Source organism: Tursiops truncatus, chromosome 19 (genome assembly GCF_011762595.2).
Source record: "Tursiops truncatus isolate mTurTru1 chromosome 19, mTurTru1.mat.Y, whole genome shotgun sequence".
In the NCBI taxonomy this organism is placed as follows: Eukaryota; Metazoa; Chordata; class Mammalia; order Artiodactyla; family Delphinidae; genus Tursiops; species Tursiops truncatus.
Window position 1 is genome coordinate 36,759,583 of NC_047052.1, and position 26,919 is coordinate 36,786,501.

Sequence of the window (26,919 nt, forward strand, 5' to 3'; positions counted from 1 at the left end):
CTTCGTTATTAAGTAGTGTATTGTTTAGCCTCCATGTGTCTGTATTTTTTAATGATCTTTTCCTGTAATTGATATCTAGTCGCATAGTGTTGTGGTCGGAAAAGATAATTGATATAATTTCAATTTTCTTAAATTTACCAAGGCTTGATTTGTGACCCAAGATATGATCTACCTTGGAGAATGTTCCATGAGCACTTGAGAAAAATGTGTATTCTGTTGTTTATGGATGGAATGTCCTATAAATATCAATTAAGTCCACCTTGTTTAATGTATCATTTAAAGCTTATGTCTCCTTATTTATTTTCATCTTGGATGATCTGTCCATTGGTGAAAGTGGGGAGTTAAAGTCCCCTACTATGAATGTGTTACTGTTGATTTCCCCTTTTATGGCTGTTAGTATTTGCCTTATGTATTGAGGTGCTCCTACGTTGGATGCATAAATATTTACAATTGTTATATCTTCTTCTTGGATCGATCCCTTGATCATTATGTAGTGTCCTTCTTTGTCTCTTTTAATAGTCCTTATTTTAAAGTCTATTTTGTCTGATATGAGAATTGCTACTCCAGCTTTCTTTTGGTTTCCATTTGCATGAAATATCTTTTTCCATCCCCTCACTTTCAGTCTATATGTGTCTCTAGGTCTGAAGTGGGTCTCTTGTAGACAGCAAATATATGGGTCTTGTTTTTGTATCCATTTAGCCAATCTGTGTCTTTTGGTGGGAGCATTTAGTCCATTTACATTTAAGGTAATTATCGATATGTATGCTCCTATTCCCATTTTCTTAATTGTTTTGGGTTCGTTATTGTACATCTTTTCCTTCTCTTGTGTTTCTTGCCTAGAGAAGTTCCTTTAGCAGTTGTTGTAAAGCTGGTTTGGTGGTGCTGAACTCTCTCAGCTTTTGCTTGTCTGTAAAGGTTTTACTTTCTCCATCAAATCTGAATGAGATCCTTGTAGGGTAGAGTAATCTTGGTTGCAGGTTTTTCTCCTTCATCACTTTAAATATGTCCTGCCAGTCCCTCCAGGCTTGCAGAGTTTCTGCTGAAAGATCAGCTGTTAACCTTATGGGAATTCCCTTCTGTGTTATTTGTTGTTTTTCCCTTGCTGCTTTTAATATGTTTTCTTTGTATTTAATTTTTGACACTTTGATTAATATGTGTCTTCATGTATTTCTCCTCGGAGTTATACTGTATGGGACTCTCTGTGCTTCCTGGACTTGATTAACTATTTCCTTTCCCATATTAGGGAAGTTTTCAACTATAATCTCTTTAAATATTTTCTCAGTCCCTTTCTTTTTCTCTTCTTCTTCTGGAACCCTATAATTCGAATGTTGGTGCATTTGATGTTGTCCCAGAGGTCTCTGATACTGTCCTCAGTTCTTTTCTTTCTTTTTTGTTTATTCTGCTCTGCAATAGTTATTTCCACTATTTTATCTTCCAGGTCACTTATCCATTCTTCTGCCTCAGTTATTCTGCTATTGATCCCATCTAGAGTATTTTTCATTTCATTTATTGTGTTGTTCATTATTGTTTGTTTCATCTTTAGTTCTTCTAGGTCCTTGTTAAATGTTTCTTGCATTTTGTCTATTCTATTTCCAAGATTTTGGATCATCTTTACTATCATTATTGTGAATTCTTTTTCAGGTAGGCTGCCTATTTCCTCTTCATTTGTTAGGTCTGGTGGGTTTTTCTCTTGCTCCTTCATCTGCTGTTGTGTTTTTCTGTCTTCTCAATTTGCTTATCTTTCTGTGTTTGGGGTCTCCTTTTTGCAGGCTGCAGGTTCGTAGTTCCCGTTGTTTTTGGTGTCTGTCCTCAGTGGATAGGGTTGGTTAAGTGGGTTGTGTAGGCTTCCTGGTGGAGGGGACTAGTGTCTGTGTTCTGGTGGATGAGGCTGGATCTTGTCTTTCTGGTGGGCAGGTCCACGTCTGGTGGTGTGTTTTGGAGTGTCTGTGGACTTATTATGATTTTAGGCAGCCTCTCTGCTAATGAGTGGGGTTGTGTTCCTGTCTTGCTAGTTGTTTGGCATAGGATGTTATGCACTGTAGTTTGCTGGTCGTTGAGTGAAGCTGGGTGCTGGTGTTGAGATGGAGATCTCTGGGAGATTTTTGCCATTTGATATTATGTGGAGCTGGGAGGTCTCTTGTGGACCAGTGTCCTGAAGTTGGCTCTCCCTCCTCAGAGGCACAGCACTGACTCCTGGCTGCTGCATGAAGAGCCTTTCATCCACACGGCTCAGAATAAAAGGGAGAAAAAGTAGAAAGAAAGAATTAGTAAAAGTAGAAAGAGAGAAAGAAAGAAATTAGGGAGGGATGGAGGGAGGAAGGAAGGAAGGAAGGAGGGAAGGAAGGAAAAAAAGAAAGGAGATAAAATAAAATAAAGTAAGATAAAATACAATAAAGTTATTAAAATAAAAAAATAATTATTAAGAGAAAAAAAAAACGGACGGATAGAACCCTAGGACAAATGGTGGAAGCAAAGCTATACAGACAAAATCTCACACAGAAGCATACACATACACACTCACAAAAAGAGGAAAAGGGGAAAAAATCATAAATCTTGCTCTCAAAGTCCACCTCCTCAATTTGGGATGATTTGTTGTCTAAAGGAGGGAAGGAAGGAAAGAAAGAAAGAAGATAAAGTAAAATAAAGTTATTAAAATAAAAAATAATTATTAAGAAAAAAAAATTTTTTTAAAAAATGGACGGATAGAACCCTTGGACAAATGGTGAAAGCAAAGCTATACAGACAAAATCTCACACAGAAGCATACACATACACACTCACCAAAAGAGGAAAAAGGGAAAAAATAATAAATGTTGCTCTCAAAGTCCACCTCCTTAATTTGGGATGATTCGTTGTCTATTCATGTATTCCACAGATGCAGGGTACATCAAGTTGATTGTGGAGCTTTAATCCGCGGCTTCTGAGGCTGCTGGGAGAGATATCCCTTTCTCCTCTTTGTTCTCACAGCTCCCAGGGGCTCAGCTTTGTATTTGGCCCCGCCTCTGCGTGTAGGTCGCCGGAGGGCGTCTGTTCTTCGCTCAGACAGGACGGGGTTAAAGGAGGCGCTGATTCGGGGGCTCTGGTTCACTCAGGCCAGGGGGAGGGAGGGGCACGGAGTGCGGGGTGAGCCTGCGGCGGCAGAGGCCTGCGTGATGTTGCACCAGCCTGAGGCGCGCCGTGCGTTCTCCCGGAGGAGTTGACCCTGGATCCCGGGACCCTGGCAGTGGCGGGCTGCACAGGCTCCCCAGAAGCGGAGTGTGGATAGTGACCTGTGCTCGCACACAGGCTTCTTGGTGGTGGCAGCAGCAGCCTTAGCGTCTCATGCCCGTCTTTGGGGTCCGTGCTTTTAGCCGCGGCTGGCGCCCGTCTCTGGAGCTCCTTTAAGCAGCGCTCTTAATCCCCTCTCCTCGAGCACCAGGAAACAAAGAGGTAAGAAAAAGTCTCTTGCCTTTTCGGCAGATCCAGACTTTTTCCCGGACTCCCTCCCGGCCAGCTGTGGCGCACTAACTCCCTGCAGGCTGTGTTCACGCCACCAACCCTAGTCCTCTCCCGGCGCTCCGACTGAAGCCCGAGCCTCAATTCCCAGCCCCGCCTGCCCCGGCGGGGGAGCCGACAAACGTCTCGGGCTGGTGAGTGCCGGTCGGCCCTGATCCTCTGTGCGGGAATCTCTCCGCTTTGCCCTCCGCACCCCTGTGGCTGCGCTGTCCTTCGTGGCCCCGAAGCTTTCCCCCTCCGCCATCCGCAGTCTCCGCCTGCGAAGGGGCTTCCTAGTGTGTGGAAACATTTCCTCCTTCACAGCTCCCTCCCACTGGTGCAGGTCCCATCCCTATTCTTCTGTCTCTGTTTATTCTTTTTTCTTTTGCCCTACCCAGGTATGTGGGGGGGTTGCTTGCCTTTTGGGAGGTCTGAGGTCTTCTGCCAGCATTCAGTAGGTGTTCTGTAGGAGCTGTTCCACGTGTAGATGTATTTCTGGTGTATCAGTGGGGAGGAAGGTGATCTCCGTGTCTTACTCTTCCGCCATCTTCCCGGAAGCCCTATTCACTACTTCTTATAAATACATCACTACATGTAAAATATAAGAATTTCCACTTACTTTGGATTTAATTTGCTTTCCTTTTTCTAGCTTTTTAAAGTGGAAGCTTAGATAACTGTTTCAAAGCCCATCTTCTTTGCTAATATAAGCATTGAAACCTATACATTCCCCTCAAAGAACTGCTTCAGCTGCATCTTGCAAAATTTCATATGCCTTATTTTCATAAGTATTCAGTTTTAAATATTTTAGAATTTCTATTTCTCATACACTTCTCTATGGTTGTCTTGCATATCTGTACATCTTGGATATAGAAGCATTGGCAGGATGTCTGAACAGCAATTAGCCTTAGAAAATAGAGATAGCATCTCTCTGCAGCAGAGGAAATGTTTGTTGTCTAATATAGTAAAAATAACTCCCTCTGAGGAAAAGTTGGACAGGTTTGCTTGCAGGGTTTTCTAAGCTCAGGGTTCCTCAAGTATCACAGAAAATCACTGTGTGTATAGCATCCATTTGGGCTGTTCCACATTTCCCCCATGGGACTGGAGGGACAAGGGGTGCATAGGTGAATGGGAAGTTCATGCTGCTTGTTATTCCTTTGTCTCTAACTGAGGAGTATTGTGTCTTCTGCCAGCATGCATGAAACTGTGGCAGGCTAACTTGTTAGCTTGCAAGTAGGATAAAAAGCTCAGACCCTTCACAGGTTTTGACAATTTCCCTTGAGATTCTTTCTTTGACTCATGCATTAGTTAGAAGTATTTGTTTAATTTCCAAATATTTGGTACATTTTTTTGATCTCTTAATCCTATTGATTTCTAATTTAATTCTTTTGTGGTTAGAGAACATACTGATATGATTTCAACCCTTTTAACCCATTGAGACATTTTATGTCCTAGCATATTGTATCCAAGTGAGTGTTTCATATGCACATAAACAAGATATATTTTGCAGTTTATGGTTGTCATATTTATTGTTAATCAGTCAATTGTTAATTTGTTTAAATCTTCTGGTGTTTTATCAAGTTATATAATTGTCATATCAATTATAGAAAAAGTGTTAAATTCTCCAACCACGATCATGGATTTGTCTATTTTTCCCTTTAGTTCTGTCAGTAGTTTTTTCATATACTTTGAAGGTCTATTAAGTGCATATATATTTAGGATATTATGTCTTCCTGATGAATTGACCATTTAATCATTGTGAAATGTCCTTCATTCTCTTTGGTAATTTTCTTTGTTTTGAGGTTACTTTGATAGGCATATAGTCACAACAATTTTCTCAGGTTTATTATTTGCATTGAATATCTGTTTACATCTTACCACTTACAAATAATCTGTGGTTTTGTGTATAAAGTATGTCACTTCTAGATAGAATAGGGTTGGATGTTGCATTTTATATCTTGTCTATTACTGCATTTTACTTGGAAGGTTCAGTACATTTACATTAAATGTAATTACTGATATGGTTGGGTTTAAGTGTATCAGCTTGCTGTTTGCTTTTCTAGTTATTGCAACTGGTTTTGTATATTTGTTGTTCTTCCTTCTTTCCTTCATATGGATTAATCAAATATTTTCTAGTGTTTCATTTTATCTGTTGATATTTTAGCTAAAACCTCACTGTATGTTCTAAGTGTTAGTATATACATACTTATTGCAGTCTACTTAGAGTAAATATTGTACCCCTACCTATAAAACACAAGAACTTTCCAACAGTAAAACTCTATTCCTTTTTTATGGTCCTTTATGCTATTGTGGCATATATTATGCATCTGTGCACATAATAAATGATATAATACAATGTTATTCTTTTTGGTTTAAACAGTCAATTATTTAAAAAATTAGTTTTAAAACTAACACACAGTAGAATTGATACTTTTTCATACATTTTATTATGTTTTTAATTTTAAATTTTTGTACTGAGGTATAGTTGATGTATATTATATTAGTTACAGGGGTACAATATGGTGATTCATAATTTTTAAAGGTTATGCTCCATTTATAGTTATTATAAAATATTGGCTATATTCCCTGTGTTGTACATTATATTCTTGTGGCTTATTTTATACACAATAGTTTGTACCTTTTAATCCCCTGCACCTATATTTTCCCTCTCCCCTTCCCTCCCCCAACTGGTAACCACTGATTTGTTTTCTATATCTGTGAGTCTGTTTCTTTTTTGTTATATTCACTATTTTGTTTTCTTTTTTAGATTCTACATATAAGTGATATCATATAGTATTTGTCTTTCTCTGTCTGACATTTCAATTAGCATAATATCCTCCAAGTCCATCCATGTTGTTGCAAATGGTAAAATTTCATTCTTTTTTATGGCTGAGTAGTATTCTATTGCATATGTATACCACATTTTCTTTATCCATTCATCTGTTGATGGACTTAAGTTGCTTCCATATCTTGGCAACTGTAAATAATCCTGCTATGAAAATTGGGGTGCATGTATCTTTTGAATGAGTGTTTTAGTTTTTTTTCAAATATATATCCAGGAGTGGAATTGCTGGGTCATATGGTAGCTCTATTTTTGTTTTTTTGAGAAACCTCCATCATGTTTTCCACAGTGCTGCACCAATTTACTTTCCCACCAACAGTGTAGGAGGGTTTCCCTTTACTAACATCTGTTATCTGTGTTCTTTTTGATGATAGCCATTCTGATATGTGTGAGGTGATATGTCATTGTGGTTTTAATTTGCATTTATCTGATGATTAAAGATGTTGAGCATCTTTTCATATGCCTGTTGGCTACCTGTATGTCTTTGGAAAAGTGTCTTCTCCCCATGTTTTTAACCAGGTTGTTTATTTTTTTGATGTTGAGTTGTGTGAGCTGTTAAAGTATTTTGGATTATTAACCCCTTATCTGTCATACCATTTGCAAATATGTTCTCCCATTCCGTAGGTTGTCTCTTTGTTTTGTTGATGGTTTCCTTTGCTGTGCAAAAGATTTTAAGTTTAGTTTTAGGTTTTATTTGCTTTCTTTTTGCTTTTATTTCCTTGCTTTAGGAGGCAAATCCAAAAAAATATTGCTATGATTTATTTCAAAGAGTGTTCTGTCTATGTTTTCTTCTAGGATTTTTATGGTTTCCAGTCTTATGTTTAGGTCTTCAATCGATTCTGCGTTATTTTTGTGTGTGGTGTTAGAGAATGTTGTAATTTCATTCTCTTACATGTAACTGTCCAGTTTTCCCAGCACTACTTATTGAAGAGACTGTATTTTCTCCTTTGTATATTCTTGCCTCCTTTGGAATTGACACATTCCTTTGGTGTACAGATCTACCAGTGTTAACACCACTGCAGATTTGTGTATCCATCACCATGGTCAAGATTCAAGATAGTTCCAAAAACTTTCCTTGTGTTGTTCCTTTACAGTCATACCCTCCCCATCCCTAACCCTTGGCAACTACTGATTTGTCTCTATCACTATAGTTTTGCCTTTTGGTGGCTATCCTATACATGAACTCTGTAGTATGTGACCTTTTGATACTGACTTCTTGCACTCAGCATTCAAATTGTTGCATGCATCAATAGTTTGTTACTTTTATTGCTAAGTAGTATTCAATTATATGAATGTGCCACAGTTTTCATATCCATTCATATTCACATAGAGGGTTCTGGGTATATGGGGGCCAAGCTAGGAGAAAGATCTGAGCATGAGGGGCAGTAATACACAAGCTTCATTAGGTGGTGCTTTAACAAGGTTGCATGAGATAGTCTCACAACATGAGATTGTCCAGAAGCTTACAGTGAGGGGCCACCATCTAGAAAGTGAGGAGGGCAAGAGAACTCCCAGGGGAGAAGGGGCCAGAGAGAGGACTTAACGTGTCTAGATAAAGTTGCTCAGCAGCATGGCAGGGAGTCTCTGAGTCAGAGAACCCAGAAGGGCTGGAGCAGCCTGGGCCTCATGAAGGGCACTGTCATATTAATCGTTAACATCCGTTGGGTGAGGTTTTGTAGGGTATTCAAAGCAGACTCTAAGTGGCTAAGAATTTGCTTGTTTGAGGTGTTTTTTTTTTTTTTTTTTTTTTTTTTTTTTGCGGTACGCGGGCCTCTCACTGTTGTGGCCTCTCCCTTTGTGGAGCACAGGCTGCGGACGCGCCGGCTCAGCGGCCATGGCTCACGGGACCAGCCGCTCCGCGGCATGTGGAATCTTCCCGGACCAGGGCACGAACCCGTGTCCCCTGCATCGGCAGGCGGACTCTCAACCACTGCGCAACCAGGGAAGCCCTGTTTGAGGTATTTTTAAAATAATTGGATGTGTATACATTTGAGTTTGGTGCAGGTAGGCTTTTGAACTAACTGGTCTCAACCTTCAATAAGGAAATAAACAACCTAGGGCCCCAACCTTTTTGGCACCAGGGACCGGTTTCGTGGAAGACAGGTTTTCCACTGACTGGGGCAGGGGCATGGTTTCAGGATGATTCACGTGCATTACATTTATTGTGCACATTATTTCTATTATTGTTACATTGTAATATATAATGAAATAATTGTACAACTCACCATAATACAGAATCAGTGGGAGCCCTGAGCTTGTTTTCATTTGTCACTCACTGATAGGGTTTTGGTATGAGTCTGCAAGCAATTGATTTATTATGGTCTCTATTCAGTCAAACCTCTCTGCTAATGATTTTCTGTATTTGCAGCCACTCCCCAGTGCTAGCATCACTGCCTCAGCTCCACCTCAGATCATCAGGCATTAGATTCTCACAAGCAGTGCGCAACCTAGATCCCTTGCATGCATGCAGAGTTCACAGTAGGGGTTTGCGCTCCTATGAGAATCTAATGTGCCGCTGATCTGACAGGAGGTGGAGCTCAGGCGGTAATGCGAGTGATGGGGAGCAGCTGTAAATACAGATGAAGCTTTGCTCGCTCACCCGCCCACTGTTCACCTCCTGTTGTGTGGCATGGTTCCTAACAAGCCATGGACTAGTAGCGGTCCGTGGCCCGGGGGTTGGGGACCCCTGACCTAGGGGACAAAATGCAGAGGCCATCTTTGGCTCATTTATATAACAATTCATCCATTGAAGGATATTTCCAGTTAGTAATTATGACTAGAGCTTCTATAAACATTTGTATACAGATTTTTGTATGAACATAAATTTCCATTTTTCTAGAGTAAATACCTAGCCATAGAATTGAAGAGTCATATGATAAATGTATGTTTAGCTCAACAAGAAACTGACAGACTGTTTTCCAGATTAGCTGTACCATTTTGCATTTCCGCAAGCAATATTTAAATATACTGATTGCTCTGTATCTTTGCATTACTTGGTGTTGTCATTATTTTTTATTTAACTATTTTAATAGGTTTGCAGTGGTACCTCATCATGGTTTTGACTTGCAATTCCTAATGGCTAATGACATTGAACATCTTTTCACATACTTGTTTGCTTTCCTTAAATCCTCTTTGGTATGGTGTTTGTTCAAGTTTTCACCAATTTTTAAATAGAGTTGTTTTCTTATTGATGAACTTTGAGATTTCTTTATATATTCTGGATATATGTTCTTGGTTGAACATGTAACTTGCAAATATTTCCCCCACTACTTAGCCTTTTTTTCCCATTCTCTTAATAGTATCCTTTTCAGAGTTAAAATATTTTTTTGAATTTTGAAGACGTTCAATCTGTCAAAAAAATGATTTTTCAGTGCAGGTATTTTGTAGCTCTGTTGTTAGGTTCATGCACATTTGGATATTTATGGCTTCTTGGTAAATTGACCCTTTTATGATTTTATAATGTCCCTCTATCGTTATATAAAGACTTGGTGATTTACTTTGATCTGAATTCTACCTTGTTTGATATTAATATACTCACTCCAGCTTTCTTTCTTTCTTTTTTTTTTTTTTGCAGTATGCGGGCCTCACTGTTGTGGCCTCTCCCGTTGCGGAGGCTCCGGACGCGCAGGCTCAGCGGCCATGGCTCACGGGCCCAGCCGCTCCGCGGCATGTGGGATCTTCCCGGACCGGGGCACGAACCCGTGTACCCTGCATCGGCAGGCAGACTCCCAACCACTGCGCCACCAGGGAAGCCCACTTTCTTTTGATTAGTGTTTGCTCTGTATATCTTTTTCCATTATTTAACTTTTAAAATTTATTTATTTTTGGCTGTGTTGTGTCTTCATTGCTGCATGTGGGCTTTCTCTAGTTGTGGCGAGTGGGGGCTTCTCTTTGTTGTGGAATGTGGGCTCTAGGTGCATGGCTTCAGTAGTTGTGGCATGCAGGCTCAGTTGTTGTTGTGAATGGGATTAATTGCTCCATGGCATGTGGGATCTTCCCAGACCAGGGCTCACACCCGTGTCCCCTGCATTGGCAGGTGGATTCTTAACCACTGCACCACCAGGGAAGTTCTCCATTATTTAACTTTTAACGTACTGATGATATCATTATGTTTGAAGGAAGATCCTTATAGATAACATATAATTGGATTATATATTTTTAAAAAATGCATTCTGACAATCTGTCTTTTATTTGGTATGCTTAGATCATTTACCTTTAATGTAACTATTGATATGTTTGAATTTAGGTCTATCATTTTATTCTTTGTTTTTTGTTTGTTCCCTCTGTTTATCTTCCCTGTGTTTCCCCTTTCCTGTCTTCTTTTTGGTTATTTAAACAATTTTTATTCTATTTTTTGTATTGTATTTTTGACTATATGTTGTATTTTTTTTTAATGTGGTAGCTCTAGGGATTACAATATACGTTTAATTTTTCACAATCTATGTAGACTCAATATTTTAACACTTCATTTGGAATGTATAAATCTTACTACTATATAGGTCTCTTCACCTCCTTTATGTTGTAGTTTTCTTATGTTTCTACACTCTTTGAAAACTCCATTATAAAATGTTGTTTTATCTTCAACCATAAAACTTATTTTAGAGAACTCAAGAGAATATGTTACCCTACTTCTTCAGATATTTTCAATTTCTGTTGCTCTTCTTTATGCTCTTTGAAATTTCTTTCTGGTAACATTTTCTTTATGTCTGATGAACTTACTTTACCAATTCTCTTAGAGTAGATCTGCTGGCAATGAATTCTCTGTTTTCCTTCAACTGAGAATGTCTTTATTTCACCCTTTTTTGAGATATAATTCACATATCACAAAATTCACCTTTTAAAACCTTTTAAAAAATTTGGTGGTTTTTAGTGTGCTTACAAAGTTGTGCAACCACCACCACTGTCTGATTCTAGAACAGTTTTATTGCCCAAAATAAGCCCTGTACACATTAGCAGTCACTCCCCACTCCCCTCTGCCCCCAGCCCTTGGCAACTAGTAATCTACTTTCTGTCTGTATCAACTTGCCTATTCTGAATAGCTCATATAAATGAAATCATAGACCATGTAATCTTTTCTACCTGGCTTCTTTCACTTCACAAAATGTCTTTTACGTTCATCTATATTGTAGCATGTATCAGTATTTAATTACTTTTTATGGCTGAATAATATTTTATTGTACAGATGTAACACATTTTGTTTTGATCCGTTTATCAACTGATGGACAGTTGGGTTGTTTCTACTTTTTGGCTATTATGAATAATGCTGCTGTGAATATTCATGTACAGGTTTTTATGTGGCCATATGTTTTCAGTTCTCTTTCAGTTTTATGTGGACATATGTTTTATGTGGATATATGTTTTATGTGGACATATGTTTTCAGTTCTCTCTTGGGTATATATGTAGGAGTGGAATTACTGGGTCATATGGCAACTCTATGTTTAACATTTTGAGAACTGACAAACTGTTTTCCAAAGTAGCTGCAAAATTTTACATTCCTTCAAGCAATGTATGAATGATCAAATTCCCCACATTCACCAACATTTGTTATTGTCTGTCTTTTTTATTACAGCCAGCCTAGCGGGTGTGAGTTGGTATCTCACTGTGGTTTTCATTTGCATTTCCTTAATGACTAACACTGCTGAGCATCTTTTCACATTCATCTTCATTTCTGAAGGATATTTTTCCTGGATATAGAATTGATGGTTAACAGTTCTCTTATTTCAGCCTTCATGAGATGAGATGAGAAATTCACTGTTGTTTGTATTGTTTTCCCTTTTTAAGTGATGCATCATTTTTCTCTGACTGCTTTAAGTATTTTTTCTTTGTCTCTAGTTTTCAAAGTTTAATTGTGATGTGTGTGTGTGTGTGTGTGTGTGTGCATCAGTTTGAGTTTTCACTGTTTGGGGTTCTCTTAGATTCCTGGATCTGCAGGTTTATGGGTTTTGTTTTTTGCCAATTGGGGGAATTTCTATTCATTATTTCTTTAAATATTTTTTTCTGCACTGAGTGCTACATCCTCTTCTTCTAAGACTTAGATAACAAATCCTAGACCTTTTATTTTTGTCCCTCATGTTCCTTAGACTCTGTGAGTTTTTAAAATCAATATTTTTTCTCTGTTGTTCAAACTAGATTCTATTGATCTAGCTTCAAATTCACAGATTCTTTTCTCTGTCATCTCCATTATGCTTTTGAACATATCCAATGAGTTTTAAATTTTCATGTATATATTAGTTCTAAAATTTCTATTTGGTTCTTTTTTGTTTCTTATATATTACTATATATGTTTTCTTTTATTTTTGATTGAGACTTTTGTATCTTTTTAAGAGTATTTGCCCTTACTAGTGTGATCATTATCAAAGTCTTTGTCAGATAAATTTAACTTCTGTGTTGGAACATTTCATTGTTGAGTGAGTTCCAACATCTCACTGTTGGCATCTGTTTATTGCCTTTTCCTATGTGATTTGAGATTTCCCTGGTTCTTCATATGTCCTATAATTTTATATTGTATCCTGGACATTTTCAATACCGTGTTATACAACAATGGCCTTGTTTATACGTTATGGAGGACATTGATCTTTTTGTTTTAGCAGGCAATCAACCTGATTGGGTTTTGGGTATAAATTCTGAATAGCCTTCTATGGGATGTGGTTTCAGTATTAGTTCCAAAGCTTTTGTAGTCTTATTAGGATTTGTCCCACATGTGTGCCACCCAGTGGCAGTCTGGGATATGGGGAGTGTTCTCTGTTAGTCTTGGTGGGCTGTTTAGAATCAGAATCATGCATGCGTAGCTTATGATCCCAGGAGTTCATAAACAACTTAATGACAGTTTCCCAAGCTCCTCCCACTCCACAATCTCTCTGGTACCTTTTAGTTCTCTGGGACACTCCTGTTTACTCCTCCAGCCAGAAATCTAGATTTTTATTTACCTTGCTTTCACACTCACTTTCTGAAACTATGTCCATGACTAAGGTCAACCAGTTGGGGAGAGAGAGGGAAAAAAAATAAGAGGGATATGCACCACCTTCTTGGGAATACAACTCTTCTGCTTGTGTAGGAAGGCTCTTCTTTCTCAGAGTTTCAAGTTCCTGAGAGTCCTGGCTGCAACTGCCTTCATACTAGGAGACACGTTTCCTTCCTTTGAGCCTGAACCAGGGGCTTTTCTTTCTGCTCTTTCTGTCCATCCTACTTCTACTTCTAGATTTCACATTGCCTTGAGTTTAGGCCAGGAGATACCAGAGAGAAAAATATTTATGAATGAAATATTGAATAAAAACTGAGACACTTAACACCTTATGTTAAACATGACTTTAGTAAAAATGCTTTAAAACTTTCATCATTAAGTATGATGGTACCGTAGCTTTTAAAGTAAATACTTTAATCAAGGCATTATTCCTAGTTTGCTCATAGTTAAGAGATGTTTTATCATGTGTATAGGCTGAATTCTATTGAATGCTTTTCTTTTAACCTATTGAGATAATGATATAATTTTCTTATTTGTTAATGTGGTGAGTTATTTTAATAGATTTTTTGAGTTGAGCCCTTTTGTATTCCTGGGATAAAGATACTCTTAAATTAGACATAGATGGGATGATAAAATTTATTCCAAATTTTACATAAAAATGAATGAACTAAACATGATGGTTAATTTTAAGTGTCAACTTGACTGGATCACAGAGTGCCCACATATTTGGCTAAACATTACATATTCTGAGTGTGTCTGTGAGAGTGTTTCCAAATGAAATTATCATTTGAATTGGCAGACTTAGTAAAGTAGTTTGTCCTTCCCACTGTGGGTGGGCATCACCCAACCACTGAAAGCCTAAACAGAACAAAATGGCAGAGGAAGGAAGAATTCAGTTCTTCCTGCCTGAGTGCTGAGCTGGGACATTGATGGCTTCCTGCCCTCAGCACTCCTAGTTCTCAGGACTTCAGACCTGAACTGGAATCTACATCATTGGTTCCCCTGGTTCTTATGTCTTTGTACTCAGACTGAATTACACTGCTAGCTTTCCTGGGTTTGGGTCTCCTCCTTGCAGATTGCAAATCGTGGGACTTCTCAGTCTCCGTAATTGTGTGAACCAATTCCTTATGCCTCTCTCTTTCTCTTTCTATATATGTAACAAAGAAGAACAAACCTGAAATACACATGACAGCCTATTCTCAAGGCTCTGCCTCCCAGACTTAACCTTAAAGTTATAACACTCTTCATTCATATACAGACTAAAAAGTTGTGGAACAGAGAATATCATTTGTCATGTTGGAGGTTTACAGGAACATTGTGACCTGACCTATGTGGACAGGTGCAAGAACAAAGGAGTGAAAAAACCAAGAAGTTTGCAACAACCAGCCACGCTTCCTCCCCTCTTAGTGCAAAAGAAGCCTGGATTCTAACTGTAAGATGGTTCTTTGGGACACTAGTCCACCATCTTCTTGGTTTGCTGGATTTCTGAATAAAGTCTCTATTCCTTGCCCCAGCACCTTGTCTCTTGACTTATTAGCCTGTCATGTGGTGAGCAGTATGAGCTTCGACTAGGTGACACACACACACACAATTTGTTCTGTTTCTCTAGAGGATATTGACTAATACAGCCAGTATCACATTGGTGGTCTTGGTGTATTAAATTTTTTAGTTCAGAGGGTTTTACAATTATATTTTTCACAGCTTTCATTAGTTGTGTTTTTACTGGAGCTTTAAATACAAAATGTTGCTTTTAATATGAAACTCAAATCAAACCCTATCTTTTCCCTAAGATTGGTTAGAAGACATGAAACTGGGCTGCTCTTCATGTTGCTGGACATCTAACCAAGATAGGCAGCTGCCAATAAGGGACAAGGTCTTAAAAAGGCACCCAAGAGACCTCTGTTTTTGGCTATGACAGAATAACTAGTACTAAAGTTGCCCTCCCACCAAAAACTACTATAAAATTGGACAAAACATATGGAGCAAATGCTTTCAGGCACCGAACAACACAGAGTACATATGTAACCAAGCAGGACCCTATGGGGCATTCCTGGGACAGACCCCTCCCTCATATCCTCTGCTTTAGCTCCTCTCTGAAGTACCCAGATAATAGTATCTGATGATATTTCCTGAGTTTTTCCAATGCTAGAACCAGCACCAAATGGAAGAAATTAACTACTTGATAATCTGAGCACATAGACCCCAGACCTTCTGATGCCTAAGGATTGATCACCTTCAACAAATCAGAGAATTGTGCACGAGCTGATCACTTACCCTGGGATGCCCCTCCCCGATCTTGCCTTTAAAAATGCTTTGCCAAAACCCTTCATGATGGTCGGGGCCTTTTTGAGCACGAGCCGCCTGTGCTCCTTTCTTGGCCCAGCAAAAAACCTTTCTCTGCTTCAAACACAGACGTTTCAGTTTGTTTGGACTCACTGTGCATTGAGCACACAGACTTGCATTTGGCAACACAGAAATGTGATCTTTGAGAGAAGGGAAACACACAAGTTGTGCACAAAGAGTGACCCAGCTTTCTTCCTCAGGGCCTTTCTTGCTGCAATACAGCAAAGTGGAGCCCAAGGAAAAGCAGTGATCTTAGCTGAGGATACAGAGATCAGAGTTCTGGACTATTGAAGTGCCTGAAATTTATAAGGGAAGGTACAAGAGAAGAGGGAGCTGAGCAGATTGGGGCCACGGAAGTTTAGGAATTTGTGACTCCTTGGCAGATGCTGGGCTCTTGGCAACAGGGACATTTAGTCCTATCTTTGCTGTCCTCTGAAGTTTCCCAACCAACCATCAGCTAAATTTTCTGGTCCTCCATGGGGCAGGCCATGCTGGGACCTTCCTTCTACCCTTCACAGAAGCCTTACTCAAGTTCTCCCCAGTCTGCTTAACCACACTGCCATCCAGTTCGTAGTGATGCTTCCTGAGAGGTGATCTTTGATGCTCTCATAGTCTTCCTGTTACGCTTTTTTTTTTTACCAAAATTATCTGAGCTATTAGTTTCCTTAATGAGACTTTGTCACCATCTTGCCTGAAAGAGCATCTCTCTGTCCACTTACCCTGTTTTGTTTGTCTTCATGGCACTTATCAATATCTGACATTGTATTATATGTTTACATAATTTTTTATTATCTATTTCCCTAAATAGAATTAAGTTCCACAAGTGTAGAGTTTTCGTTCTAGTACCTTGTGTTACAATACAGCCAAAACAGACATCCGGAACAAATAAATGTCCTTGTTGCTTAAGCCAGTTTTATTTGGATTTTTGGTTTCTTTCCATGAAAAGAGTAATCACTGATGCAATCAGCAAAAACTAGGCAGAGGAGACCCCGGCCTTCATGCAAAATGGTGGATGTAGATTTTGCGGGGAGGAGTCTCTTGTCTAATTCTACACACCAGATGTATTTAAACCTTAACTCTAACCTAGCTCTGAACTCTTTCTTCCTCTCTTCTCCCCCAACATGCTAGGATCATAGAATTTTAGAACTAAGAAGAAGTTGGGATGTATGGAGAATCACTTTCTTGTATGACAAATGATGAAACCAAAGTGTTGTGATTTCAGGTGGTATACCCTGAGTTTCATACCCAATGGCAAAACTGGGACTGCCCCTTCTACTATAGCACCTGGACTTGATACTCTTTCTACAGAAGTGATCTAGCTGAGTGTGTTTTGCTGCTAATTCTATACCAGACTCCTGCGATCAGCCTGATTGCTTTCTGAGCATATGAGAGAGAAAAGTATGTGAGACACAGAGTCTGCCTAGTAAGAATCTGACTTACATTTTCCAACAGGAGGTCAAGGACTGCTGGAGGGAAGACCACCACCTGGTGAGCCTTCTCTTTGACCTCTGTGTCCAACTGGTCTCTCTCATCCAGTTAATCAGTTATGTGGATGGGCACTCATGGCTTCAAATGGGATATTTCGAAGTTTCCTGACACCTCTTGAATTTCTTGGCATGAAGAATGAATTAGATTACTGGGATAATGAACCATTTAATGACTTGTGTGTTGATTTATCAGACAGTGCTGGAGAGGCCAATTTAAAAATACAAAGTCATAAGTCACCCAGTCAGGGTGTGTGGTAGGCTAGAGGCTTGGCTCCCGGCTGGGTATTGCTCTGTTAATCATGATGACGCCGGGCCTAGTAGGAAGTGCAAGGATGTACATGCTGGGCCCTCTTCCTCTGGTGAGGTCATTCATTTAAGCAACAATCATGTTTTTTTACCATGTGCTGGGTGCTGGGGAGAGAAAATAACCTAAAAAGTCAGAATGTCTCCTTCTCATTAGGCTAAGGGAGCCTAAGCTTGGATCTCCTGGGATTCTTGGGGAAGAGTAAAAGCCAGGGAAGGGGGAGCTACTTGTGCTACAGGCAGCTGGGAGCTGCCAATGGAAGTGTCTCTGTACTTTGCAGGCAAAGCAGTCCTGGCATCATCAAGACCCATGACTGACCTGGCTATGTCAGCCCCTTCCTCCACACTGAGAGATCCACATTCCACCAAGTGGTGCCAGCTCTTATTTTATAGTTGAAGGAACCACCTCTGAAATAAAAAGACAGGGAAATTCTTGAACTTAAGTAGTGTTAATATAGGTTCCATGCTCTTATTACGTGCATTGATGAGGCAGGTACTAGTCTAATTAATGATTAATGATAAAGAAACAGAGGCTCGAGAATTTATGAAAATCCCTGTTGGCCACACAGCTCAGAGGGGGTGGAACTAGATTTAACTATGACCACCTGACATGGGAAACTGGGACTTAACCACAATGTTGGCTGCCTCCCTTTCTAGAAAAGGACTTTCATTCAAAGAGAATAAGTCATATCTGCTTTTTTAACAGAAATAATGTTAAAGAAGCTGTGCTGGTAGCCCAGACCTGCTTTAAAAAAGAGAAACAGCCACAGCATTTCTAGTCAATGAATGAAAGGTGAGGCGTGAGCAACAAGAAAGCGTTAGCAAGGTCTGTGATGAGCCAGCCACTGTTAGACACTCCAAATGCATCATCTTCTTCTATGGGAGAGATTTTCCTTCTTTAAAAATGTGATACCCCTCCTTGATGAGCACACTCTCCCATCCCCACCCCTACTCTTCAATCTGGCTTCTCTCTGCAACACTGTGCATGTTGAGGGCCCCCAATTACTTCCATGCTGCTGCTGGCAATGCACACACTTCAGACGTAGTCTTATTTGATCTCTCAGCAGCTGTCAACAATAGGCCACTCATTTATTCGTGAAAAGTGATGTTCCCTTGACACCATTCTCATCTGATTCTCCTCATACCCCCTGGCCATCTCTTTCAGTCTCTTTCACTGGATCTTCTACTTTTTCCAGAACTCAAACTATTGCAGCTTTGTCCTGGGCTCTGTCTACACAATTGCTTTATGTCATCTCATGTAATTCTACAGCTTTCAATGTCATACATGCTGATACTTTGTTTTTCTTTAGCTTTTTTTTTTGCTTATTCCATCTTGAGTTGAATCCATACTCTATTTTTGGTCTTTCTTGTACGCTAATAAATACAATTATAACCAAACCTGTCATTGAATATGCCTTTGGCCATATCCTACAGACTTTTATCTTTAGTACTCTCACTGTCATTTATTTCTAATTATTTGTAATGTCAGTTTTCATACTCACTTTAAACCAAGATTTATTTCCAAATGAAGTGTTTATGATATCTAGTTTTATTGAATCCTTTCAGTGAATGTGGCCTGTATCATTTTTGCCTTTTGGAAACTGGTGGTTTATTTCTTTGGTCTAATAAAAGTCCAGTTGAAAAAAATGTTCCACAAGTATGTGAAAAAAATATGCAGTCTGTTTACTGGGTGCAATTCATGTTAGCAATACAACCATACAGTTAATTGAATTAGACACAGGCAGTTCATATGAAAAGCATAAGAGAGATATTTAAGTAATTTTCTTATTTAAGTCCTCCATGACCTAATCTTTTTTTTGGGGTCTACTTGGTATCCTAATCTCTTAGAGAAGTTTTTAAAACTCTCACCAAGACAGTGCTTGCCAATTTATCTCATATTTCCAAGAGTTTTAGCTTTATAAATATCAAAGTTTATGCTTCTCTGGTCATAAGGTTTATGACTATTATATTTTCTGTGGGGATTGTAATTTTTTTAATATAAAATATCTCCTTCCCATTTGACACTTTGCACCTTGAATTCTATTTTGACTGTTTTTAGTATTGCCATTCGTGCTTTCTTTTTGTTAGAGTTTTCCAGGTATACCTCTATATATTCTTTAATTTTCAACTTTTTTCTCTCTCTTTTTCCCTCTATTTTTAAAATTTAGGCCTGCTTTATTTTTTGGTAAGTAACATAGAAATGGATTTAAAATATTCCAATTCAGAAATCTCTCCTTAAAATGGAAATTAAATCCACACTTATTGTGATTAATGATTACTATCTTATTTTACTTAAAATACCTCCTGTTATTTGTTTTACTGTTTTTTGTTACTTTAATTATTTTAGTAGTTGGAAATTACATCTTATTTCTAATCTTTTAATGGTTGGCATTAAAGTATTTTTAAAATGACATAGTATTATACAAGAGTTTTATACATTTACCTAATACATGTGAACATAGATTTATTTTAATGTCCAGAATTAATCTCTACCTTTAGCCACCTTGAATGAACAAGACCTTTAGCACACTGTATACTCCTCCTCCCTCCTTCAACCCTAATACCCACAGTATTTTGAAATCATCTGGAATTTTAGTCTGTATTTTATTCACTTTTTTCTACATTATGCCCATGCTTTAAAAATTTCCATTCTTCTTAATTGCATTATGCCTCACAGTTTCATCATGGACAGCTACTTAGACTTAACAGGGAATGTTACTAATTTCCTTGCTCACTGCTGTGGCAGATTGTATTTTCAAAGATGCCACCACAGAGTCTCCCATCCACCATACTCTTCTTACAGTTAGACCCACATCCTCTCCCTGAACCTGGGTGTCCCTTTGTGAATACCTTGATCAATGGAGCACAGTGGAAGTGATACGATGTGACTTCTCAGCTCAGAGCATAAAAAGGCGTTGCCCTTCTGCCATGTTGTCTGGAGAGGCTCACACTCGGAACCAAACTAGCCCATGTGGAGAGACCACATGGAGAGTCCATAAGTTTTGGCTGATGGCCCTACTGATGTCCCAGCCCATAGTTAGTATCAACCTGCAGACATCTGAGGGAAGATGGCTCCAGATGCTTCCAGCCCTTACCCGCTGAATCACCTTCAGCCTTTGAGTCTTCATCTGAGGCCCCAGACATTGAGGAACAGAGGTTAGCAATGTTTACTGTGCCCTATCCAAATTCCTGACCCACAGAATCTCTGAGCACAGTAAAATGGTTGCTTTCCACCTCTAAATTTGCATCCCTTGTCATGAAGCAATAGTAACTTGACAGAATAACACTGTTTCTTGTATCCCCAGTGTCTATATTTCTTGATTAACTTTATTATAATACACCCTCAAGTAATGTTTTTTTCAGAGATGATACATTGGTGATGAATTATATGAATTTTAATATGTATAATTTTTAACCTTAAACTTGATATTAGATATAGAATTCTAGGCTTAAAAAATTTCTGCTAAAAACTTTAAGGGAGTCGTGTCAGGATTTCCAGCATCCCATATTGCTAATGAGCAGTTTGATGGTAGTCAGATTTTTATTCCTTTTAAGGTAATATGAATTTTTATTTTTATAAAAGTTTTTGAGATTTTGGTCTCAGTCCTTGGATACTGGAATCACCAGAATATGTATCTTTTAAAGTTTTCTTCCTTTGGGGCATAGCTTCTCCAGGATTCTGGTTGGCCATCATTTCTGGGGAGATTCACAAGAGGAGATGAGTGAGACAAACTATAGTGTCCCCTGTTGGATTGCTGAGACCATTAGTAACACTCATCATCTACCTCTTCCACCACACTTTCGGAATTCCCCTATCTCTTGGTGACACTAGCATTTCTACTGGTTGAAATGGCTTGCCTGATGAGGACTGGGAGGGAGGTAACCAAGAACCTCATCCCTTCGAAGTCTGAGACGTGGTTTCCGTGTCTTTAACAGACCATGGTTGCTGTACTTGCACATTTACTGTTAAAACTGGATACGAGAATAACAAAAGATAGCCAAGTCTATCATCTGGATGCCAAAGATATTCCTCCCTGCCAGGGTTATGTAGCAGGAGTCCTGTCTCATGGTGGGCAGGGTCATCACCCTTGCCATCATAGTAACTGCTTCTGTGGTTGATGGTTTCTGGCAAGAGGAGCCCAAAGTAACCAGGTGGTAGCAGTAGCTTTAAGTTTAGTGGGACTCCGACTGTGTCTCCTTGGTGGAAGCATTTTCCCTATTATAGGAAACAGTACTTCTACACCCATGAGCCTAAAGCTGCATGGAAGAAAGCACAAACACCCAAGTGATGTTGAACAGGGACACTCTTACTTCCATTTTCCTGACCCATGTATCCTACATCTGGGAACATACCATCATAGAATGGCCATGGGTTTAAAGTGTACACCACACTTTAAAGGATGACATTCTCTTTGCAGAGTGTCATCACTAAGCTGATTCCTCAGCTGTACCTTTAAGAAGCCATTCCATTGCTCTATCACCAAGCAGCTCCTTGTGACTGGGTGAGCCTGACAGTATAGCAGATGATGGGAAGCTTTGGTTGTAAGGTCACTTAATGTCCCATGGTCAGATACTCTATGAGGAATCAGTAGCAGGCCAGGAGGTCTTTTTAAGTGCTCTATGGTTCTCTTCTGTGGATGGCATTTCTTTGCTCTGGAACTACAAGGGTCTGCACTGAAGCTCTTCTAGGACACACAACATCTTTTCCTACCACAGATACATTTAGTACCCTGGATTCTGCCAGGTGATGTGGCCCAAGCAGGGATGCTTATAGCACAGTCTTAAACTTCTGCAGATCTTTCTTGCTCTGGGTCACTCAAAACTAGTAGATTTCCATGTTACCCAATAAATGGGTCAAAGTAGTATTCCCAAGTATGGTTTATGTCATTCTAAAACCTTATTCTCTAGTTATTGTGCTTTGTTCCTAGTGGTTGAAGGTTCAACTTTCAATAGCTTGTCCTTTGCTTTTGAGGTGATATTCCAGAATGTCCCAGACCGCTGGACCACAGACAACCTCACCAACAGGCCCTTGGATTTTATCTCCTACCTTCTAGATCATGTATTTTAATGAAGTATCTAGAATATTTGCCCTCATTGCTCCAATAAGCAAGGTCCAATTAATATTATGTCATAGTTGGGGCCCAGGGCAGGCAACCTCAAAATATGCCTCAATGGCATATTGATTATTTTGAATTAAATTTACTTAAGAAATGGCCAATAAAAGAGGAACACTTTGACCTTCCTTTCTGTCTCCCTGGAAGCAGGAAATAAATCTCATATATGAAAGGTGGCTTCCCTGTACTGGGAGGTAGAAAGACATCCTTATCACTAGAGACAGGGAATTCAGGGCTGAGAAGACTATATAAATAAACCTTGTTACTTCCTTACTAATTTACTACCCAAGCCCAAATTTTGCTAAATTCTTTACTAATTAAGCACCCAAACCTAAGTTTCTTTGTCCTGTCATTTCCTCTCAAATATATTGTTTCTTTGTCTAAAAAATATAAAAGCTGCTTACTTTGGCCACTTATTAGGTCTCATTTCTAGAGACTTCCATGTACATGAATTAAAATGTGTTTCTTTTTCTCCTGTTAATCTGTCTGCATCAATTATTATTATTCCAGCCACAAAAACTCAAGAGAAGTAGAGGGGGAAATTCCCCTCTCCTCCAACAGTATAGTGGGCCAATATGATAATTTGTGGAATGTTCCTTCAGACTACGTTGCAACAGAAAGCAGGATTAGCATAGCCCTGTCTGGGGTAAGACTGTGAGTGTACTGGTGTCCATCCACAAGAATGCTAACTGCTTCTAAGCCTCCTTTATGATGGGTGTTGAAATAGTGCATTTGCCAAATCAATAGCTATGTTCTACGTATGTTATGTGTTAACATGTTCTAGTAAAGATACCATATCCAGCATAGTTATAACTAGGGCTGCTGCTTGGTTAAATTTGTAGTTGTTTACTGTCATCTGCTGTGACCCATTTTGTTTTTGTACGAGCCAGACTTCTGAGTTAAATGGAGACCATGACTTCCGTGTCCTTTAAATCTTTGAGAGTGACACTACTTTCCACCCTGCTCTTCAGGATGTGATATGTTGTTTTTTATTTATTCTTCAGTCAAGAGTTTGGGGATGAGGGGCAATTTCAGGATCTTCTTGGTCTTTCCTACTAGAATAGCTTTTATTCCATAAGTCAAGAGCCAATGCATGGTCTAAGCTACTGTTTGTGCTGTGTGCAGCCAGTGGTTCCCTAGTCAGGCTAATGGTAAATTCAGGAATGAGGGCAATGACCACCATGTGGACCCACTGTGAGATAGAGTTGGACCAGGACTCCATTTAGTGCCTCATCCCCTATACCTCTACTCTGTATCACATGGAACATGATGGCATTTGGGGTTCTCAGATTCTGTACAGGTTAATGGCCACTCTGATGCTGCCCAAGCTGTGCAAGCAAGGCCAAGAAGCTCACCAGAAAGTCATTCTGGGATTGCTCCTGCCCATGATTTAGGCGGTTGAGTTTCTACACCATTAAGCACAGCTAAGATGATGTTATCCTGGAAAAATTTCATAACAGCCATTATATTCCTTTACCATGTCCATAACCTTTTAATTAACTCATATTTTAGTACTTTCTCTTTCTATATATCTATCTTCAGCTCCCTTTTTCTGTTTTTCTTTTTGTGAAACTGCTAATCATGTCAGTCTTTTGGAGAACTCACAGAGTATAACTCTTCCCTTTATCTCTCTCTCTCTGTTTCTTTTGCTCTGTTTCTGTTCATTTGATAATGGTGTGGTATCTTGCTTCTCTCTGAGTCCTTGAAAATTAATCTAGTACTGGCCATATAGGGACTCTCTAGTGAAATTTGCTTGCTAGTGAATGGGTGTTTAATGAACACCTATTATTTACCATATGCCCAGTGGTCACTGTGGAAGATACAGAAATGAATAATACGTGAGGAGCTCATAGTCCAGGGAAGGAAGCAGCCCGGAAAAGGGAATCTTCTATGGCTGCAGCTGTAGATCCCAGTTTAGAGTAAAACTCAATAGAGAAGACATGACTGCTCCTGAGCCTCAGTCTCTGAGCCAATATCCATCAGATCAAATGTGATGAACAACTGGGGCGAAAGGGGTCCCCAGTAGCTTTTGCAACAGGTCCCACTTTCCCAACATGTGTCCCCAGCTCTGGGACTAGGATCCCCTGGACACCTCTCTGGGCAGCAGGTCAGTTAGTGCACGAGGGTAGCTGTCCTTCTCGTCCAGCAGCTCCAATAGCTGGGCAGTCAACCAGCTGTGGCAGATAGCAATTGCTCTTTAAAAGGCCTTAAGCTACCTTTGTGACCATTTTTAACACAATTCGAAACAGCACAACACATTTTTAAACAATTTTACTTAACAGTTCCTTTTCTGTATAGTCTTAAAAGAATGAACACTTTCTTTTTTCAAAAAAAAAATTGAGTGCTTGCTACTGAGAGAAAATGGAGAAAATGATGCAGCTTGACATTTGTTGCTAAGCCTGGGAGGTAGGAGGTGAGACACTCGGGCAAGTTCACTGCTAGTGCATAAAGCTAGGAGAGGAATTTATGTTCTTCCTTATTTCCCTCCCCCTCCTCTCAAGAAAAACATCAAAAAGGAAGAGGCAGTGTCACTCCTGTATTTAAAAATCCCCCAAGTGGCTTTCCATCATAATTGCAATGCGATCTAAACTCCTTCCAAGATCTCCTTCCTAGATCTGCTCCCTGCCTGTCTCTTTGACCTCATCTCCTAAACCTCCTTGGTCTCCCCTGCTCCTCTGGCCTTATTCCTTTTTCTGGAACAGCTGAGGGGTATGCTGGAACTGGCTCGTGTGTGTTGTTTCCCAACTATGTGTTCTCGTGTACTCCTGCTGCTCAAAGAGGTAGGAATATTTACACCAGGGAAATTGGCAAATGCTAGAAATCAGGAGCCCGCAGCTCCACCCTTGCACAATGAGCCAACTCCTTTTCCTCCTCTGGTCTTTTCTCAGATGTTTCCTCCACCTGGAATGACCTCCCCTCATTTTTGTGTCCAACTCCTTTTAGTCCTTCAGCTCATGTACATACCTCCTCTGAGAGGCCTTCCTTGATTACCCAATTCTAGAGAAGCCACTCATTCACTCATGATCATATATACTGTTTCAATCCTCTGAATATAATTATCAAAGTAACTCTAAAAATGTTAAAAACATAATTCTCATATAAATATTATGCATGTGCCATCATTATATTTAACTCATTCATGACTAGGCTAGTTGAAAAGAGGAATATGAGAAAGTGGGATTTTACAGTCAGTTCATCAGGGAAAAAAGAATTGCTAAGATAAAATTTCAAAATTAGATTAAAATTGGTTTTGTACTACAGGGGAATAAAATATGAAACTTTAGGGTTACTGCCTCTACTGGATGGAAAATGATTTATTGTACCTTAACAGTTTTATGAAATTGTAAAATGCCTGGGTCCTAATCAGTTGTTGAAATAGATGTCCCGTATTAAGTTCTGAATAATTTTTCTTACGTAAAAAGAACATATCAGCTAGTAATATGTCTTGTTTCTCTTGACACACTTTTATACCTATCTACCATGTCTGCCTCCCAACAAGAGGCAGAAAAAGAAATAAGCTTCTGGGCATCTGAAACAGTGCCTGGGATAGAGCAGCACTGAATATACATCTGTTGGGTGACGACTGAGGCTTGGTGCCATGGGAGGAAGACCCAGGGGGGAAAGGCTGCAGTGCCAAGTGGCCAGGGAGGAGCTTTGTATAACAGGCCTGATCTGAAAGCTAACTGGGCTCCAGCACCCCTGGCAAGCCACATAGCCTTCCTCAGTCATTTTGGAAACTCCTTTCTCTAGCCTGGAATCAGGAGGGAGTGAGAGAGTGACCCCAACGTACTTAACTTCACTGTACCTTGTTTTCCTGTGCTATGAAATAGGGAAATGATAGTAACTTGAGATAAGATTTGGTGTAGAGATAATGATGCAAAATGCTTAGTGCAGGGCCTGGTACATAGTAAGTTCTCATTACATGTTTGATATACATGTTTGATTTATATGGTATATATAGGAAGTAACAGTGGAAATTCAGTGGAGGGAGCAGTGCCATCCAGCATGTGGCTTGGGAAGGCTCTAGGGGGTGAGGTAGGATCTAGGTCTGGAAGAATGGGAAGAATGTCCAAAGGTGGAGGTGGAGGGGGTGGTGAGTAAGGGAATTCCTGGTAGAGGGGGAGCCGGAGAAATGAAACAGAGGTTGAAAGTGGACACCATAAAGGGGAGTTGTGAGACTGTCTGAACCTCAGCTCTGCAAATTGCTAGTTGTGTGACCTTGGTCGAGCGACTTAATCTTTCTGAACCTCAGTTTCTCCAACCATAAAATGGGGGTGACAAGGGTAAATGTAACTCCCTGGGGATGTTCTAAGGAATTAAGATGATACATGCAAAGTGCTGCAGAAGTGATAGTGATTGATCATTGAGAAATACTCATTTACCTTGTTTTATCCTGCC

General features: G+C 39.6%; 1 long non-coding RNA gene across 1 annotated transcript in view; it reads left to right on the forward strand.

The window, feature by feature from the left end:
- LOC141277131 (uncharacterized) overlaps nucleotides 1-10,141 on the forward strand; it is a 39,977-nt gene extending 29,836 nt beyond the window's left edge. The window contains exon 2 of the long non-coding RNA XR_012327913.1: nucleotides 9,887-10,141. This is a non-coding gene — a long non-coding RNA (uncharacterized lncRNA). The remainder of the gene's footprint in view (nucleotides 1-9,886) is intronic.
- The last annotated feature ends 16,778 nt before the right edge of the window (nucleotides 10,142-26,919 follow it).